A 22,046-nucleotide genomic window follows, 5' to 3' on the forward strand; every position below is an offset into this window, starting at 1 on the left:
CATTATCCTCAACCATGGGCCATGAAAATCTGGATAAAATTAATACTTGGTCAAGTAACTGCCAAGTATAATTCAATAATAGCATATGCGACTTTATTAGGATTTTCAAATAGATATCCATATGCACTGAACCACAAACTATTGGCAAATTGTTCTCTGTTTAATGACCTTGGGGTCATAGTAAAGAATCTATTTGATATGTAAGTTAACATGTTGGCTAGGAAATGTGATTGTATTGAAAAGTTTATTTTGTAGTCTGTTCTTTGAAGGCATAAAAATGTCATACGTCCCTTATTTAAAAATTTAGTAAGACCATCAATGGGCTATAATACTTTTTATGTTTATAATTCTTATTATATGAACAAATCGAAAAAAAATCTAAAATATTATATTAAACAAATTGATGATCCTAAAAACTGGCTATAAAGCTAGACTAAGTCAACTGAAGTTATATCCTGTTTACTATCACACGTTCAAAGAAAATTTAATCTGGGTCTATAAGTGTTCTCACCATATTGTACCACAGGCCATGAGAGATACCAGTTTTTTTTTTTAACTTGGGATAAGTTCAAGAAATAATCATTAAATTATTGAAAGTAAGAGATTCTATAAAAGAAAAAATATTTTTCTTCCAGACTAGAATCACTAATGCATGGTATCATTAACCTTTAGCTTTTAGAAAGTCCAATAATCTGGCTCACTGCAAGAGCCACACTGATGAATTTTATGGTGGTGGTGGGGTATAAGAACAGCACAGTATGGAATAGGGCTTGGTATGATCACCTAGGACGTCTTGTACCTAAAAACAACATTGTAACAATGTATTCTGCTAAGACACTCAATTATAGTATGATTATATGATATGCAAGGAAATTTAAGTTAATTTTTAAAAATATAGGTTTTATGAACCATTTACAATATTTAAGTGATACACCGATAATGAATTTTTTATTTTGTTATGAGGATTTATTAGACTTACATTACATTTATTACAAATCAGTTGCAAATGACAATGTAATATTCATGAACCTTAGGATATAATTCAAATATTTCTGTAGATAAGTATATGAGGGTGGTTAACAAGGGTCTATGTTACATTATCGAAGTTTCAAAACTTGAAATCTCATATGGCTGACACCATATGATCGAATTTTTGAAACTTTGAATCTTTTAATGGAGATCTCCATACAGCACGGAAAGGGAAGATTTCCCTTTTCTGCACTGTAGTGTGATCTTGGAGTTGGTATATTTAAGTAGCAGGGGTGTGGGGTGCAGGGTGGTTTGCCCCCCCCTTAGAGTGTTTAAATGGTTTGTTTTTGTAGGTTGTTGTGTTTTATTACATTTTCGACATTTCAAAACTTTGATTATATGGTGTTGACCATATCAAATTCAAAGTTTTGAAACTTTGATAATGTAATATAGACCCCCGTTAATAATACCTTTAATACACACCTGTCAGAACAAGAATTAATTAAATGTTTTAAGGAACTGTTTTGTTTTGTTTTTTTTTGTAAGGGAAGTATGGTTTAAAAATTAGGAAAGGTGCATGGGATAAAATTCAGAATGCATAATACACTTAGACACTGCTATTAATGCCAGTGAGAATATAAATTTTTATGTTGCTAATATGATCTTTACTAGAGGTAAATAACAGGCAGACTGTTACAATGTTGTAGGATGAAAAATGCAGGCTAACTAATCTCATGGCAATTTCATATAACCAGATATTGTCTGTAAGTACTCATGTGAGAAAAGTTTACATAATGAAGGTATGGGTTATAGTACTTTTTTATGCTTACCACTGGATGGGAGACCGTAAATTTACCCCTGGGGGGCACCTATGTCCCTCATGGACAGGGGCAGCTGGTGCTGATCATAGATTCGCTCTACAAAGAAAAAACATCTAACAATGGTCAATTAGGGAACATGGGTATTACATGGCTAGGCTTGTAAAGACCCTAGGGCCATTAGCCTAGTAACCTCCTATGAACCCATGAACCTAAGGAATAACTGTGTCTTAATAAAACAAGATAGAACTATAACAAGGCAAGTAGGAGTAACACCCAAAATCATATATCACATGGATACCACTCTAAGAGTTGTACTGTTTTCTAATGTGCTGTCAGTTAACAGAACTAACAGTATATTTATTTATTAGCAATATTTTAAGGTTAAAAAGTATATTCTGCAATCTAAGTAATACCCCTAGGTTTTTTTTTTCATTTTGACAATGACAAAAGCTATAAAATGTTAGATTTTTTTAAGTAATATTTCAGACATGATTTATGTGACTGTGTTCTTTAACTACTCATTTTATGCATGGAAGCAGAATGTGGATTTTTTGTTAAAAAGAGATTATCTCAGAAACCTATGACATGATAATAAACATAATGCTTTATGCAGGCATGATAGAATGTTTTTATCCTGCAGGCAGTTTTGTATTTCAAGCTTTGTAAAATTTAAAGGAATAAGCTGTGGTAGAAAATCTATCTGGCAAACAATTTCAGGTTAAAGACGAATGTCAAAGTATTTTAGGTTCAAATACAGAAGTTGGTTTAAATGCCAAATTCTCTATTCATCTATGTAATGGAAGAGTGGATGAGAAAATAATTGTGCTAACAAGCCCTTTTTAGATGAAGTGTGGCATTTATGGAATGCTTCTCTTATTACGTATGCAAGACTCTATTTAAATATGATTATTTAAGCTATGAAATCAAACAGGTTGTCCTGAAAGCTCATAAGGATCAATTTAATAAAACTCAGTGTGGTTTAGTGCGACGCATTTCTTTTTTTTTTTGTTTTTGTTGAGCTCTTCATCATGACACAGTTCAACACATGGTACATGGCATCTCAGTGAACATGCAAAGATTTTATTTGTCTTAGTATGAAGTGAGGACTCACGGGAATCTCAAATCAACGAAAGCACTGCTGATATACTTAACAACTATTATGGAATACATCACAAAAAAACAGGAAGCACCTGGGACTGAAGCAGAAATCCTAGCAAAGAACAAACATCTGACCAGGAAGCCAAAGGCCACAGAAAATGAATCCAACAATGGTAGAAACCACACCAATTTGCAGTTGTCGTAGACAGAAACAATCCTTTATTGATAAAACCACTGCAATTCATGGTAAAGCACATTTGTCCAAACACAGACTTCTTCAGAACCATGAAAACTCCTCTAAACACTAAATTTAAGAGCTGTGAAAAGTAAAACCACACACCCTAGAACTGTCAATCAACAGACAGGCTTAACAAAGCCCAGGAAAATTCTTAAAGGTGTACACAAACCAAAAAAAAAAAAAAACACTTTCACATTAAACCAAGTAAAAATGGCTAAAACAAATCTAGAATGTCCAAATGCTACAGAAAGCCATTATAATTGTAAAAGTTTGGTGAAACTATGTTGGCTTTTCTTTTAATTTCACTAGCAATGGAAATATAGTCATTCAATCAAGGTGGATTTGCTGTATCTAAAGCCAGCTGCCAATACATCTCATGAAGTAGAAGTCTATTTTCTCAATCTCTAACAAAGGCACCTGCTTCCATCTGTTCAGCCCCAAAAAAGTGAACTTCTTGAAACTGGAGCATGTATTGCCTAGTCAAAGAACTCATGTCTCTTTTGGATATACTATAATAGCGTTTGTATATACTTTTGTTGAGTGCATTTTAAGTCTTACCAATATAGAAGGCAGAGCATGACATACATTTTGTCAAGTAGACTAACCTCTCTGATTAGCAATAACTTACCACAGATGTTCATAACCCTAATTTTTTTCCATCATCTTCATACATGGTTTCAGTATAAATGCACTGATGGCAACATCCACATTTTGTCGTAGTTCAAGAGTCACTTTGTCTGGAAACAATCGGTTTCTCCAATAACCATTTTATGCTAGGCTTGTTCTTAAAAGTGAATTAAGTGAAATCAGAAAGATTTTGTTTGACTCCCTCATCACAATGTAAGATGGCCCAATTTCTCTGCACCACTTTTTGGATGTCCTTGGAGTCCAATGATTAATGTAAAACCATATTGGTGTGGCCAGATGTATCTTTACTTTTGTTCGTCTTGTCTTCCGACTTAATATTATCAAGGCCCCACCTAATAGTAGGTGCGTACCTATTTTCTCTGTCTGACCACACATCCTTCTGAAGATTATCAAGACGAGTTTGATACCCTCTTTCCAAAAACATAGATTTGAGGATGTCAAACTGTGTTAAACAGTTGTTATCGTCAGATGTCATGTGAGAAATCCTGATAAGTTGGCTTTTCATAATCCTCTTCTTTTGATGGAGAGGGTGACAGCTGGTGTAGGACAAAAAAGAATTACAGAAGGTGGGCTTCCTGTAAATGTGTGTGTCCATACCACCATACTGGCCTTTCCTGATTTCGATGTCCAAATAGTGGATCTTAGTTGGATCAACGTGATGGGTAAATCTTAAAAAAGTGGTACTGGCCTGCAATTCACCCATAAATGTATTCCATTGTATCTCTGAACCAGAACAAAGATCAGTAAATCATCCAGAAAGTAAAAATACCCCACACATTTTTTGAATAAAAGGAGACTTAAACAAAAGTCATAAGTTCCCTTCTCAGCAAGACAATGTTTGCAAAGGTGGGGTCACATGCGGCCCCCATAGCTACGCCTTTTAGCTGTTTGCAGAATTCGCCATCATAGGTCAAATGTTGTTTAATACAACTTCCATGAAATTACAAACTAGTGTGGTGTCTGAAAGTGTAAGAGAACCATATTGTGTCACCATTTCACCAAACCATAATGGACCTTCCTCATGGGGAATCACAGTATATAAACTCTGGATGTTACAAGTCACAAGAAACCATTTACTCCACAGTCCAATTTTCCAAAGTTTATCTAAAAGATCCCAGAAATCATGGACAATGTGTGGAAAATCTTGAACAAGGTGCTTCTAGCTATTGGCTCCATGACTGAACCACAGCAGCAGCAATAGGATGTAAGGGTGGATCCAACACATTTAAGTGAATCTTTGGGATGCCAAAAATCTTCAGAATTCTGGGTTTTTGCACTAATGTCATGAATGTGCATGATAATAAAAGTTAGGGAAATATTTGTCTAGTACAAGACCAGGGTGGCAGTACACACCCACTGACTACACAGGGTCTCTAAGAACTGCTCATGTTACACTGTCTGACATATAACACTCTGTTGTTACTGCTGCACACAGCAGTATAACATGTCTCCCACATATGTGTACCACTTGTCATTGTTTGTGGCATACTGATTGACTGAAGAACCAAAGGATTTCTGGAAAGGTAAACAGTAACACTAGCCTAGGGAGAATGACACTTAGAAGCTTGTCCTAGGGAGTCAAAATGGGCTTCCCTGCCATTTGTTGAGCTTAAAGTTGGCAGGGTGTTAGATCCTCAAATATGTTTTCCTAGAATTAAACTTTTCTACCACTGTTTTTCAGAGCAAATCATTGCTGATGTAATTTCTATGTATATAACAGTAGTAGTTTAAAGTATTTTGGCTTTTATTTTTCCTCCACAGTTATGAGACTGTTAAGTTAGTATATAAAATTACTGGGTACATGGGGGTGCTGTTGTAGTTTTAAAACTTTGATAAGTTTGTTTCATCCAGGTGATTCTTCAACAGAGGATTGTATTTGAGTCATTGAGTCACAACACATTGAAACATTAACACACAGCATCACTGAGTTATTAATGGTGTTTATTTCCCCTCAGTTCAAAAAGTTATGCCTTGCTATGCCTCCCGACAGTTCCATAATTTATATAAACAAACTGCAGGTCATACAACATATAGGGAAGATGAGGAGTAAGAACTTTAAAATCTCATTGATATGATGAGTTGTGGATCAGTATGATTTTGCCACAATGACACATAGGCTTTCTTTCATAGGTTCATAAGTTAATACTAGGCTGTTGATCTACAGGACCATTAGTAGCATAATCATAATACCTGAAGTTATTGATCTAACTTATTTATAACTATTTTAACTACTTTCAATAAGGCCTTGAGGGATCAGACCTGGGGTGTATTTAGATTTCCCACCCATTTGCCCAGGTTATGCTTAAAATGGGTCAGAGGAGATACTTTCTTTATATCCAAAGGAACCAGCAGGTCCTATTAATGTTTTGCTGGAAGTTAAGATTTCTTGATTAGGTGTTTAAGATATTATTAGTTTTGTGGATATGTACGTAGGTCAAATAGGACTGGTTCCTTTTTGGCTCTGTAGGCTAGACTAAGGTCACCTCTCAAGAGTCTGTATGAAACAAAAAAGAGGTAAACCACTTTAAGGTGGTATGGGCAGCACAAGAAAGACACACCCTTGATTATCTTATTGAGAAGGCAGTGCAGGCCTCATGCTGGATCATATGCTTAGACAAGTACATACCAAAGGGCCCATTACATTCTATTATGGGTCTGATAAGGGAGTAGTAGTAATGGATGATAATGTCTTTAGATCTGGATGATTAGTCTAGCTAAGTAAAATGACTTCCTAACAACAGTGGATACATGGTTATCAAAGGATAGTTCATTGTCACAGAGGTGCCTAGGTCCCTAATGGAAGAGTCTACTTTAAAAGGCATATCACCAATGCAGAAGGTGCATCTGCAAACTTGGCCAGCCACAGGCCCTTGATGTCATCAGAGAGATAAATACTGAACAGAAGTGGTGGAGTGGGATGAATACCGCAATTTTCCATTTCTCTGATACAAATCCAATGGAGAAGTTGATGCTGAATAGACTTACTTGCAAGTCTACCGGACAGTGTTTGTTGCTGACAGGAAGTCACACTACCACATTATCAGGACTTACAAATCTAGTGTTTCCAGCACTGGAGAGAGCATTCAGAACTTTCTCAAAGGTGATCAGAAGGGGTGATGTGGTTGTGCTAATACATTGGTGAAAGGTAGGAGGAGATAGAGGAGTAAAGTTAGAGATGAATGTATCTGCTAATATGTTGGCGACATCATCAGGTAATGAGTAAATGCTGTTGGTATGTATTAGCTCAGATTATTGCTGGAGAGAAGGTAGTGTACCACAAGATGTGAGGGATGCTAACATAGTTACTATCTATAAGAATAAGGGTGACAAAAGTGATAGTAACACCTATCATGGCATCTCCCTTCTCTGTACTGTGGGGAAGCTGTTTGCATGTGTTGTCCTGAAGAGGCTCCACATTCATGCAAAGTTTACCCCTAGTCTCAGTGTGAGTTCAGAGCTGAATGGTCCACTATAGACATGGTTTTGTCTGTTAGGCAACTACAAAAAAAGTGCAGGGAGCAGAACAAACCTTTGTATATCACCTTCATTGAACTGACCAAGGCATCACTAGGAAAGGTGTGTTTGAGTTTCTGGCAAAGATCGGCTATCCTCCAATACTGCTTAGCAATATCAGGGCCTTCCATGAAGGCATGAAGGGGACCATCATGTACAATGGATCTACATCCAAACCTTTTGAGAGTCTCAGTGGAGTAAAACAGGGGTATGCCCTGGCTGCAACACTGTTTGTTATCTTCTTTTCAGTTCTGTTGAAATTTGCTTTCAAAACTGCTATACAGGGCATCTTTCTCTGAAACAGAATGGATGGCAACCTCTTCAAACTGTTGAGGCTTAGATTGAAGACCAGGGTGCTTAGGAAGTATCTAAGGGAGTTCCTGTTTGCTGATGATGTAGCTATTGTGGCTCACACTCCAAACTCAAAAAACTTCAGTCACTCATGACTCACTTTTTGGATGCATGTATGGAATTTGGTCTCACAGTTGGTTTAAAGAGGATTCAGTGATGGGCCAAAATCAAGGGTGCCTAGAGAGGAGTTGTGGTATTGTATGAGAAAGTCGGGAGTGTCAGAGAAGTATGTAAGAGTGGTACAGGATATGTACGAGGGTAGTGTGACAGCGGTGAGGTCTGCAGTGGGTGTGATGGATGCATTTAAAGTGGAGGTGGGATTACATCAAGGATCAGCTCTGAGTCCTTTCTTATTTGCAATTGTGATGGACAAGTTGACAGACAAAATCAGACAGGAGTCCCCATGAACTATGATGTTTGCAGATGACATTGTGATCTGTAGTGAGAGTAGGGAACAGGTGGAGGAGACCCTGGAGAGATGGAGATATGCTCTAGAGAGAAGAGGAATGAAGGTCAGCAGGACTAAGACAGAATATATGTGTGTGAATGAGAGGGAGGATAGAGGAATGGTGAGGATGCAAGGAGTAGAAGTGGCGAAGGTGGATGAGTTTAAATACATGGGATCAATAGTTCACAGTAACGGTGAGTGTGGAAGAGAGGTGAAGAAAAGAGTACAGGCAGGATGGAGTGGGTGGAGAAGAGTGTCAGGAGTGATTTGTGACAGACGAGTACCAGTAAGAGTGAAAGGGAAGGTCTACAAGAGGGTAGGGAGACCAGCTATGTTATATGGGTTGGACACAGTGGCAATGACAAAATGGCAGGAGTTAGAGCTGGATGTGGCAGAGTTAAAGAAGTTAAGATTTGCACTGGGTGTGTCGAAGGTGGACAGGATTAGGAATAAGTATATTAGAGGGTCAGTCCAGGTTGGAAGGTTTGGAGACAAAGCTAGAGAGGCAAGATTATGTTGGTTTGGACATGTGCTGAGGAGGGATGCTAAGTATATTGGATAAAAGATGCTAAGGATGAAGCTACCAGGTAACAGGAAAAGAGGAAGGCCTAAGATAAGGTTTATGGATGTGGTGAGAGAGGACATGCAGGTGGTTGGTGTGAGAGCAAGATGCAGAGGACAGGAAGAAATGGAAACAGATGATCTGCTGTGGCGACCCCTAACGGGAACAGCCGAAAGAAGACGATGATGAGTGATGGGCCAAAATGTTGTCAGTAAGCTACCAATCAGGATGAGTGACTATGAGCTGGAGGTTGTCCATGAGTTTGTGTACCTAGGCTCTATAGTCTCTGACAACTTGTCGCTTGATAGCAAGATCAACAAGTGCATTGGAAAAGCCACTACAACATTTTATAGGCTGACAAAGAGAGTATGGGCTAATAATGCACTCACTGTGCACACCAATGTGCAGGTTTACATAGCCTGCATTTTGAGCACATCACTGTACTGCAATGAAACATGGACTCTGCACTCAGAACAGGAACAGCGTCTCAATGTATTCTGTGTACTCTGCTTTAGGCACATACTTGGTATCTAATGGAGAACATGATCCCCAACAGCACAGTACTTGAGAGGACAGGCACCATCTCCATATTCACTCTCCTGAAACAGAGATGTATGTGCTCATTGTGTAACGTCTCACACATGACAGATGGCCAAAAGGCCTCCTTTGTGGAGAGCTGGTGTCTGAAAAGAGGCCAAAAGAGCTACCAAAACTGTGCTACAAGGGCATATGCAAGCATGACCTCAGTACTCCATCCATCAGCCTAAACACATCATATTCTCCATCCTTTTTCTTTCCTGTAGTCACCTCTACATTTTCCTTTCCCTTACTTTTTCTGTAAATACCATTTAAAACATTGGTAATGGTCATAAATTATATAACATTTGTAATACAGTACTGCTGCTTGCTTTCTATTGACTTTTAATTATGTTATATATATTGCATGAGTTCTTAAATTACCCTGGAAATGTTAAATTGTTTGTATTATCTGAGCTTAAATTGTTTATACTAATTGGAGCTTTTCTCCCTGGACCTCTGCTAAAAAGGGCTTTGGCTCAGTCAGACATTCCCAGTCAACAAATTTAAAATAAATAAATAAAATAATTCTCAAGCCTCAGACAAAATTGCCTGGAAACGGGAAGTGAAGGAAGCTCTCACTATGTATAAAACCACTTTGGCAAGGAGAGCAAAGGATAAGAGAGGCATCGGGAAGATCTGTGTGCACACCCTTAAACTAATACTTTGTTGAAGCATGTTTTGCTTTAATTACAATATTCAATATTCTTGGGTACACAACTGCCATCAATTAAAGTGAGTCCGATTAACCCAAATAAAGTTCAGCTGTGCTAGTAGGATTTTCATGACATTTACTCAGCTGCCTGCTACAGCAAAAGCCATGGTTCTCAGACAGCTTACAAAGCATGAAAGGGATCTCTTTGTTGAAAGGTATCAGTCAGGAGAAGGGTACAAAAAAATTTCCACAGCATTGGATATACCATGGAACACAGTGAAGACAGTCATCAAAAAGTGGAGAAAACATGGGACAACAGTGACGTTGCAAAGAACTGGAGGTCCCTCCAAAATTGATGAAAAGACAAGACAAAAACTGGTCAGGGAGGCTGCCAAGAGACTTACCAACAACACTGAAAAAGCTGCAGGAATTACAAGTACTGGTTGCATGTCCTCCCCGTGATTGAGTGACATTTAAAGACATGCAGTTAAGTGCATGCATGAATGGGTGTGCCTTCTTTGAAGGTTGGGCGTCGGGCTGCCAAGTCGGCATCATAAAAAATCCACTGCCAATCATTAGTGGACTGGAGTCCCACTGTGGCGACCCCTAACCGGGAAAAGCCAAAAGACATTAGTTACTGATTGTGTACTACATGTGACAACCATCTCCCATATTCTCCATATGTCTGGGCTATGGGGGTAGAGTTGCAAGAAGAAAGCCTTTTCTTACACAGAAAAACATCCAGGCCCAGCTAAAATTTGCAAAACAATACATCAAGTCTCCCAAAAGCATGTGGGAAAATGTGTTATGGTCTGATGAGACCAAGGTTGAACTTTTTGACTACAAATCCAAAAAGGCACATCTGGCACAAAAACAACACTTTGCATCACCAAAAGAACACCATCCCCACAGTGAAGCATGGTGGTGGCAGTATCATGCTTTGGAGTAACTTTTCTTCAGCTGGAACTGGGACTTTAGTCAAGGTGGAGGGAATTATGAACAGTTCCAAATACCAGTCACTTTTGGCCCAAAAACCTTCAGGTGTTGACTAGAAAGCTGAAGATGAAGGCCTTTCAACATGACAATAACCCCAAGCATACATCCAAGTCAATAAAAGAACAGCTTCACCAGAAGAAAATGAAAGTTTTGGAATGGCCCAGCCATAACCCAGACCTAAATCCAACAGAAAATCTGTGGGGTAACCTGAAGAGGGCTGTGCACAAGAGATGCCCTCGCAATCTGACAGATATGGAGCACTTTTGCAAGGAAGAGTGGGAAATATTGCCAAATCAAGATGTGCCATGCTGATAGACTCCTACCCAAGAAGAATGAATGATGTAATTAAATCAAAAGGTGCTTCAACAAAGTAGTAGTTTAAGTGTGTGCACACTTATGCAGCCAGCTTATTGTGTGTTTTTTTTATTTTTTATATTTTTTCCCCTAACAGAGTTGTTTGTTTTTCAATTGAATTGTACAGGTTATAGGTCACATTAAAGGTGGGAAAAGTTTTGAAATGATTTATTGTGGTCTCATTTTTTCATATCACAAAAGCCTAGCATTTTAACAGGGGTGTGTACACTTTTTATATTCACTGTACCTACTGCTGCTCAGAATGTGGAAAGGACTGCCACTCCTGGATTAGCCCACACAGCCACAGAAGATACTGCTCAAATCAGACCAATACAGGCACAGACCAATGATCCTCTGGGATTGAAGGATACCTAGATTACTGGACATTGACTTTAAGGTTTCTGACACAGATGAGGAAGTCTTTGTGGCTGTCCTTAGTAGAGGTGGAAATTCTCACATCATACTAACTGCTGTAGGATTTGATTTTGTTTCAGAGTTCTTTGATCTTTTTGAATTCACCTCTAGATGATGGGGTATTCAGTCTACTTTTTACAGGTTATGAGTTTCTTGCACTTATAACATATTTTCATGCTATGATTCCTCCATAAAGATTTTTTTCCTGAATTTGGCATTGTATTTATGTCTTACCAGGATAGCTGCCTCACTACAAGCTTTGAAGTGGGCACAACAATGATTTGCAAATGTGTCAGCATGCAAGTTGGAGTCATTAATATGAGAAGGGTGCTTAAATTTCAGCAGGTCACCAGTTAGCTGGATTTAGTTTGCTTTAGTGTAGTCTCTAAAGACTGAAGGGTTTTGAGGGAAGTCTGGTTTTACCCTCATAATGAGTGTTACCGAACTGTAGTCAGATTTAACAATCAATGTGGCAACTACAGATATTGGTGAGAACCAGGTCTAACATTCTGACCTCCTAGTTGGGACTTGAATCAGTTGGTGTAGGGAACTGTTATTAATGAAGCCTTGGAATCTCTGTGTATATTTGTTTGAGGTAGCATAGGTGTCTCAGATAACAGAGCAATAGTCTCCCAAGAAATAGTGTTAAGGCTTAATAGGGAGGGCTGTCAGTTTGTTCTGATATACTTTATGGACTGTAGGTGACATACAGGTGTAATTGGCTATGGTATGGTTCAGAGTTGTATTTACCATGGAAACGATATGGAGGATTTCAAAGGCAATGTCTTGGCTTATGATTCTGGAGGTAAGATAGCTTCTTAGAAATACAGGCATGCCTCCTCCAGTAACAATTTCATTCTCTGTGTTGGTTTGAAAGGAGTGGTCAGCATTGTAACCCTGTACTGTGGGGGAGTTACTGCTGCTCTGAAACCATGTATCAGTAACTATGCAGGCATCTATATTTTCAAGATGTAGGAATGCCTGTAAGAAATGCAATTTCTTGTTAAGGCTTCTAGCATTTAGCAGTGTTACCCTTCTATAGTTGTGATTTTGATCTTCTGCGTAGGTGATTTAAGGAGACTGCCCTTGCTTGAAAAAGACACTATAGAGGAAGAAAAAGTCCTGCCCAATATATGGAAGCCATGAGGAGAGAGAAGCATAGGTCATCTCTTGAAAAGCAGACGGGGTTGTCAATCATCTCTTCCCAGGCTATTTATATATATATATATATATATATATATATATATATATACACAAACACATACACTGCATTCCATTAGAATGACATTGATAGCTAAGCCAGTAATTGAAACCAATTATATTTTGTCTGCATTCTGGCATCTTTTTTGTGATAGTAAGATATTGTTCCGTACTAGTTTAACACCAATTTCAAACACATATTCTGTGAGCACCATTTTGTCCCTCTTGATGCAAGGAGATATGTCTCAAGTCATTCATTCCCACAAGTGCAATGAACATGTCATATGTGTACTTAGGATGAAAGGCCCTAGTGAAATTGACGATCCAGGTACCTGTGAGGGAGGTAACCTTCACTCTGTCCTTGCTCTGGCTGGTGGTTGCTGTATCCGTATGTCTGACTATAGAGTCAGTTATGACTAAGGCATTACCAGACATAATGTCTTGGCCATGCAGCCTTAAGAGCTTTGGTCTGCCAGTAGAGTGATCTCTTTTTATAGTTGCATATTCTGTACTGATGTAATGTATGCTTTTTGCCTGTTAGTGTGATGCTGAGTGTCCTTTATACCAAATCCTCATCTACGAAGCCTTTGTGGTTTAGGCAGGGACTTTTTAAGTGCCTCAGCACAAAAAAGGCTTCTTTGTTTGTCTAGGACATGGTAGGTATGGTTGTGTGAGGTGGGAGCAGGAACTGACAACATGCTGTTTACAGTATACTGTCTTTATAGACAGGGTGGGCTATAAGGTTAGTACATACTTGTACTTCTCATATATGTAATTGCTTACAGGATGAATCAAACAGTTGTCAGTGACACAATGCAATTCTTGATTTGCCTCACAACTTCTATTGCTATCATGCTGACAACAGATGGTGTGGTAAACCGTGACTTTAGTGAAACAGGGAGTACCAATAAATGCTAATGAAATGAATTTGTAGGAAGGATCTACATACTACATAGAGTCAAACTAACAACTTAGTACAAGGGATTTGACTTGGGTGTCAAGACAACACCTTAATACAGTGATGCAATAATTGCTAGTCTACAGCTATGAGTGCAAAAAAACAGTAAAAGCACCTGCAATGAGTGATACTTTCTTGAAGGTGATGACTATAAATTTACTTGTATGCCACAACTGCAGTGTTAATACAAATTTACAGATCACAGCAAGGATTAGACTTAGGCTCAGAATGCCTACATCCACCAAATGTAGTGAAAGACAAAACAAATTATATGCCTACAGCAAGAGGGAACTCAACCCTGAGTGATATGGCCCTCTGCAAGTTCTGTTAGATGGACACAACTTTGTGCAACTGTAACTGTCTATAATTGCACTGAGTCATCTGCACAAATCTACCAAAGTGTATGGGTTTGCCCAACTGGATACTTTTGTCCGCTTAGAACAGTATCTAGTAAGTAAGTATCAGAGGTGACACCTGTTCTTAGGTATTTTTTACAGAACCAGACAGTATGAATGCTTGGAACTGTCATAAATCGTTCTCAGAGTGCTCAACCATGCTGCAGAATATGCAGAACTTCCTGGATGTAGTGGGGTTTGTTGGTCAAGTCAGTGATGTATCCTCAGTCATCCTTATGTAGTCGCTGCCAGACAGAGCAGAGTAACAATGTCAGTAGACAACCTGAATTTAAAGAACAAGTCAGAGCACACAGGTCAATGAAACAACACACTGTTGTTACAGCCAGTAACAAGTTTCACCCAGAAGAATAGCAGAACCCCTACTCTCATCAGGAAATAACTGGCTAAACCAGTTTTAAATGCAGAAATTCACCAAAGCACATAAATACAGAGAAATAATTAAATCAGCACTGGCATACTCTTAGTTAAGATGGGTAAGTTTGGCATAATGGTTAAGGTCTTTATCTTACAAACACAAAGTCCAGGGTTTGATTCTGACCTCCAGTTATTGACTTGGCTTAAAGTGGCCCTTCAGGGCAGTTAGCCTAGTATTCACCTATGAACCTATAAGTGCCAAAACAGGAGCTTTTACTTTCCCATTATAGTGGGGTATGGTTGTGAGGTCAAATCCAGTTAGGTATCCTCTGGCATCCTTGGGCAATAACAAAAGACAGCGTTACCAAAATGAAGCTAAAATGTGTAAACTGCCAGGAAAGATTTCTGCAACATATGAATCTCCCAGCTAGGTAGTTCCAAGAATGTTCATTTGAATGTACTTAAATAGATATGATGTCTGATTCCACTTGTTTTGTGAAGATGGTTTAACAAAAAAAAAAAAAATTAAGGATAAAGCAGGATGTAAAAGAATACATGAATTACTAAAATAATCTGAGCTTTTCCCATACTGGAAATGCATCCTTTAGAAAGTACGTTTGTAAGCATATTCAAACTTTCTGGTTTTCATTTTCCATTAAATTTTGTCTTGGTTTCCTGTTAATTTATGTAGCATCAGGGTAATCATGAAGTGTTTGAAACAATGTAAGATTACTCACTGCTTGTTAATCCTGCCAGGATTTAGTTAATCATTTAGTCTATTATTACTGTTACCTAGTTACTGTTTAGATAATTAGTAGCACTGTGTTTTACATCTTTCTCAGTGTTGTAATTACCTAATGTACCTAATTTGCTCCTGTATTTCATGTCATGATCACCTCTACTGTATTCATACCTTGATTGTTATTGTTTACCATCTACCATGTCTTTCTGTGGAGCTTTTCTCCCCGGGCCTCCACTGAAAAAGGACCTGTGTACAGTCAGAATTTCCTGGTAAACAAACGTAAATAAATAAAATAATAAATAAGAAATTGTCAATGCAGCAAACAGCAACAATTTTCTCCTGCACTAAAAAAGCAGAGAAGTTTTAACATGTAAGATGGGTGGCAAAGCAATAACATGTGGAGTATAACTGTAAATCTTCCCTTTCAGCTTCCCAGTTTTCACCACAGTATGCTCTGCCATTTGCAATCCCAGCATTTCACTTGCCCACAAATGTAAACAGTATGGTTGTGCAGTAGATATCCCTGATGACTCATAGCTCTTGGTTCTTTTGTCTGATTCTTTCCTGGGGTTCATAAACAGTTACCAGTCATGTGGTCCAGGAGGCATCTGAGGAGCTTAGCCCACTAGTTATCCCACATGGTAAACTGGGGAATAAAGGGCAGAAGTTTTGAACTTTTCTGAATCATGAACCCACAGTGGACAGGACTGGTGTATGGTTGTTGCAGTGTACTGAATCTATAACAGGGACAAGGGGAAGGGTGCATAGGAGCAGTTTCTATCTGAGAACAGATTAATTGCATGGCAGAGAAAATGAATGGTAGGCAGATTAAGGCAACTGGGCTACAGCTAGCCAGGAACCTAGAAGACATTGGTCACTGAATGCAAACTGCATTACCAGAACCATGGACAAGTAGAAGAAATAACCATAAAACTATTAAAGTGAAAAAAGAACAAAATCTTGGTAGCAGTAGAAGACATCCATGTCAAAGGGTGGGATGGACCACACTAAGTACTACCATGAGCACCACGGAAAGGACTACTCTGGAAAGAGGAATGAAAGGGATACCAGAGTGTTTGGTTTCTCTAACTACACAGAACAGGGAATGTACTGGGTCTGGTGGTTTTTAACACAGGCAGTGAAGACTAAGAATGTTTACAGCCACCTGATAATGAGCAGTCAGTATATCTGAAAAGATGGGATGATACCAAGACCAAAAACAAGGCTGGATTCTGAAACAGCAAGGATGGTGGCTATCTTAGGTGTAATACATTAGGAACAGCAAAACAGGACTTAAAAAGTTTAAAAGCAAATGAGATGATGCATCACAAGATGTAAATTATTCATATCTGTGACATTAGAGAAGTTAAAAGAGGAGGAACAGGAAGAAAATGCAATTGTTGTCAAGAAAAATGTCATATGTGTTATGCTATAGGTGATGCAGATAGAGAATGTAAGGGTATGAGACAAAGAGGAAGAGCTACAGATGTATATCCGTATGTCTGAATGCAACAGTGAAAAGACAGATGTTCACAATAGGAGGATGGCAGTCATTTTAGGGCTTCAGCTATGTTAAACTGAGTTACTGCAGGATGAATTAGTCTTATTTAATTGAATGAAATGTAGCTCATAAATAATGAAAACACACAAAACGCATTTCTTGCCCTTGCACCTCATGTGGGTGGATAGGCCTTCCTTATCATGAAACCAGTATAGACAAAATCCATGTTTGCACAATTGCACGAAAAAGTGAAAATCCAAACAAGCAAGGCATGTCACTTTCACACAAACAGTGAAACTGGTGTGAATAAACTTGTCTATGCATTATAATAAACACCACTCAAAAGGGAGATTACACAAGAATAACAACAGCACAGAATGACCAGGTGTAGACAAACATCTCTAACTATGTCAGTAATATAGGAAGTATAGTGCTGGAACAGAGAGGTGACTGGTGGAATAAATTCCAGTAGCATTCAGATAATAGGCAGACAAATTCATATTTTTGCTGCTCTTTATCAAGGATGAGTTGTGAGCAGAAAGGATCTTTCACACTAACAGACGAAGACTGTTAATAAGGTAGACAACTGCCCAGATGGGGCTATTATGGATGAAGAGATTTGGGATGAGAAATAAGTCTTTGTTTTACTTTTATCTTTTCTCTAAGGATGTGTGCGCTACTTCCTCATAAAAAGCAGTCAGCAGATAGAAAAAAATGGCTACTCTTCCATAAAAGTCATATTTGACAGAAAATACATAAATGTTTTAAACCCTGGAAATGATTGTGAAAGCTGTCAAATAGTTATTTACTTGATCTTTTTTATGCCATTTTTCTGATTTTCTCCTTGGTGTTTGGGGTACAAGGACTCTGAGGTATATTTTTAAGTACAAGTGACAGCATCAAATCAAATTCTGGGATGCAGTTTCTGAAATTAAAAAATGCAATGGTTTTGTTGTGGTGATAACTGATCGAGACACACACTGAGTAACTCCTGCAGTTCTGGATATAATGAAAAGAAACACGTGATTCTGATGGAAGGAGTATGGGCAGAAGCCACTAGTAAAGTCCAAGGGATGATGGGCAAAGGATAAGACCACACACTAGATGAGCTGGAGCTTTTGTATTTACAGAGCGGAATAAACAGAGAGGACATAATATGGATGCACTGAGGGGGACGGCAAGGCATAGACAGTATAATCTAGAAGCTTCTTGAATCTCAGACTGTATGTCTATATATATATATATATATATATATATATATAGAAAGAGAGAGACAAAGAGATGTAGACTTATGTACTGGATGGTTCATGGACAAGGAATTCACAGAAACATTCAAAGAAGCATACAGGTGAAGAAAAGGTATGAAGCAGGGATAGTAGTGTGATACAGTATAAACTATACATTACTGGCAGCTTTCTAGGCTTATTGTTTCCTGATGCCAACCAAATATAATTTAATGTAAAGCCTTATATGCCTTAATACAGAAGTGTAGCTAGGGTAGGGTGAAGGTAGAAGCCTCCCTGGGTGTAAGGTGTTGGTGGCATGATCAGCAGATCCAGTCAGTCATTAGTTCAGTACTGGTTGTTGTTCTTCTTTTGGCTTTTCCTGGTTAGGGGTCGCCACAACGGAACTCCGGTCCGCTAATGATTGGCAGTAGATTTTTTACGGGTGCCGAGGTGCCAGCTCGACACCCAAACTTCAACGAAGGCACGCCCATTCTACGCATGTCTTTCGAATGCCACTCGACCATGGGGTGGACATGCAGACTCCACACAGAAGGCGCTCCAGCCGAGAATCGAACGGGAGAACCTCTTGCTGTGAGGCAACAATGCTACCGCAGTACCACGTTCAGTACTGGTATTCATTTCTATTTCAGCATTACTGAATGCTGGCATGGAAATGAATTCCTGTACTAGTTCTGTGTTCAAGACAGAAGCTTGTAGCAAGCTACTTGCTACAAATGTAGCTAAGCAATTTGTAGCATTTTAAATAGAAAAACTTTATCTTATGTATGTGCTTGCTCCTCACATTTACATGAGAAAGGAACACAGATGATGTAGCACTCCTTAAGAGTGAAGGGAGGAGTGTTGAGGGTGGACTTATTTTGTTCAACTTAGTGTTGAGGGATGCCAGACTGGGGACAGTACCTTGGTCCAGATGATCTGGCTATGATTTAAAAGTTCAACATTACAAATGCTTGTTTTTGATGTGTAATGGACAGAGCTCAGTGATAGCAGTGACAAATCTTGCTGATTGCATTTCCACACAGGTGACATAGTTTATCTTCTTTATCATCTAGGGCAAGGTTGTTAAGCATCCAACCCAAGGTCCAGACTTGGCCAGCAAAAACTTTTTACCTGGCCCACATATAAACCATCTACTTTTAGATCACAGTAGAAAAATCCTGACTTCTCTCTCTAAACAGTTCTATTTGCCACTGCACAGTGACATGATTGATTGGTGATGTCACTCCCAGACATGCTAATGAAGTTTTGATTTTTAAACCACTAAATTAAATCTTTGATTCTACTCTAGGAAGACTGTTGCTACCTCTTGTGGTTTGGAACTTAGAGGAGGTGCAGAAAATGCAGTGGCTGCATACCTCTCAACTGTACAGATTTTCACAGAGTCTCCAGATTTTTGCTTCATATTTTTTATCCATTTTTCATAAAATTGTATTTTTCTGGCTAATTAATGACAAATAATTAAAGATTTAAGTTAGAAAATAATGAAAGGCATTTGAATTTCAGATATGATACCCTTCAGAAAATTCATGCTAATGCAAAACCTGTTATTCTATCAACTTTCTAACTTTGTATGACTAATATTTAAAAAATGTCCCTATTTTTGGGCCTTTGTCCCACTTTTATGGATGACCTTGTCCAGATTTTTTGTACTTAAAGCTTGAGAGGTATGAGTGGCTATAAGCAAATAACATCTGATGCTTAGAGTGGGGGCTTAACTTTGGAAAAGTAACCTGTCAATTTCAAAAATGGTGTGGGAATTGGGAATGGGAAAGAGCAACATCTGCTTTAAAGTACTTCTCAAAAGTCATGACAGACAGAAAACCACTGTTACTGCCTGTGCGTTAAGGTTTCATTTTGTGAAATCATCGTGTAAGAGGTCTGTTGAAAATGTCAGATGGTACACTGAAAGCTGAAATTCAGTGCTTGTACAGCAGGCAATGTTCTTGTTTAGGAATGTATGATAAAGCATAACATATGATACTTTTCTCCAAGTTATACCTACGTCCCTTCTTATACAGATCTAGAGTTGTTGGTTTGATCCACTTCTTCACTTTTCCTTTTCTCTCTCTCTCTCTCTCTCATTTCCTGATATATTCTTCTTATCTACTGGTGGCCATTATATGCTTACAAGTACCTTGTAAGGTCCAATCACCCCATCCCCATGCCTCCACTTACTTGTATTCTGTTTCCTGCTAACCTAGCCACCGCTACCCCACTCCATGTGAATCTATTGCATTTTTAGACATACCTCCTTGATAATCTTCTCAGTCAATATCTCTGGGGTGTGTCTTAGTGCATATAACATTATATTTAAATCTCAGCATTATAAATGTATCCACCTTTGTAGGCCTCTTTCTACATTCTGCAATACCTTTTGTATAGTTCATTTCCTTCATTCTTTTAAGTATGTTTAACACATCCCTTACATCTAGAGCCTGTTTTTTGTACATTTGATCCTAGCTATATGACTTTTTTTCCTCTCCCAGGCTGCTCCAGATTATATTTTAATGCTAAATTTCTAAATCCATTAATATGTTTCAGCATTATTTTTTGTGCTCTCTCTACCTGCTCTACCATCAGAATTTAATCATCTAAAAGCATAAAGAATTTTGCTCTTTTTTATTTACTTTGTTTCATTTTTCCTATTTCTCCTACTTCTTCATCCAGTTTCTCTAGGTCTTTCCTGACTACGCTTGCTAGGGTTTCCATAACTATGACAGGTGTGGCAATAGGGGTACCATTGACTTGTGCCTCTGCATGTATCAACTTCTCTTGTCTGACTTCCATTAACTTGCAATATCATTTTGGGCTCTTGGTATAAAACGTTTGCCAACTATAAAATTTTCCCCAGTTTTTAGTTTGTATAGTTTTGTCCTCAAGCAAGTGTAGTCCACTGACCTGAAGATGTTTTTTATGTCACACATATAACCACTGTTCATACTTTTCCTTGAAATCTACTAGCTCAAGGAAGTTATTTAATCCATCATCAAGGGTGTTAGTCTCCATTCTTCTGCACTTTTATTAAATCGTAATCCTAGGCTCCTGATATTATTTCTCTATATTTTAGTTTATTTATTTGTTTCTATTGGTTTGCCATGATGATTCCCCTAAGCTATTATTCCTTTGCAGAGGATGCCCACAGAGAAAAGTTCCACATTAAAAACATGTTTTCAAGACATTTTCAGCTAAAGTACATAAACTCATATTGCTATGAGCAAATCATATGAAGAATGTTTAACAATTATGAATAGCACGTGAACAAATTATTCATATACAATTAAGCAATTAATATAGTACAATATTTACAAGCAAGCAGGACTTTTGGTAGGCTTAAGTGCTGATGAGTACAATTATTAAAGGCAATTTTATGGGCAGTTAATCAATTATTTTTGTATAAGCACAATTTACAGTCAAAACTTTTCCTAGTAGACTTAGGCATTATAGAATACATAGACATATACAGTGTGATTTGTATAATTGCAAATGAAATAGCAGCTGTAATAGTAGAGTATGGAAGAGGAAGAGAGAGAGAGAGAGAGAGAGAGAGAGACTTCCTGTTTTACTTTAATGTCCAGACCAGTGGTCCCCCTATTTTTTCCCCTTATCCCACCAGTATTCCTTCTACCTTATCATTTCCGTTTGAATCCTAGCTGTCTCCCACAATTTTGTTTTGCATTCATACCCAGGGAGCAGTCCTTCCACAGCTATAATTTTATGTATTCTGCCTAGCACTTTCCTTACTTTTATTTTACTTTTTTGCATTCTTCTGCTGTTTTCCTTACCTCCATCATACGCAGCATAGCCCAACTTCTAAAGGTTTGCCTTGATTACATTCCACCATATTATTACTAATTCTGGCATTGCATTTTCACTTTTTTCAACATTTCTGTGACTCACTGCCTTTGTCTAGTCTTTGGTTGCGTGTTTGGACTTTGTCCAGATCAGCGTACTATTCCCCTTCTGTGTGGCTTCCTCTTAATTCTGC

General features: G+C 38.2%; 1 protein-coding gene across 5 annotated transcripts in view; it reads right to left on the bottom strand.

The window, feature by feature from the left end:
* Positions 1-22,046, bottom strand: part of NALCN (sodium leak channel, non-selective) — a 3,563,801-nt gene that overhangs the window by 1,338,981 nt on the left and 2,202,774 nt on the right. The gene's annotated exons all lie outside the window — the stretch shown is intronic.

Source organism: Protopterus annectens, chromosome 5.part0, assembly GCF_019279795.1.
Source record: "Protopterus annectens isolate FY-2018-M chromosome 5.part0, PAN1.0, whole genome shotgun sequence".
NCBI classification, from domain to species: Eukaryota; Metazoa; Chordata; order Ceratodontiformes; family Protopteridae; genus Protopterus; species Protopterus annectens.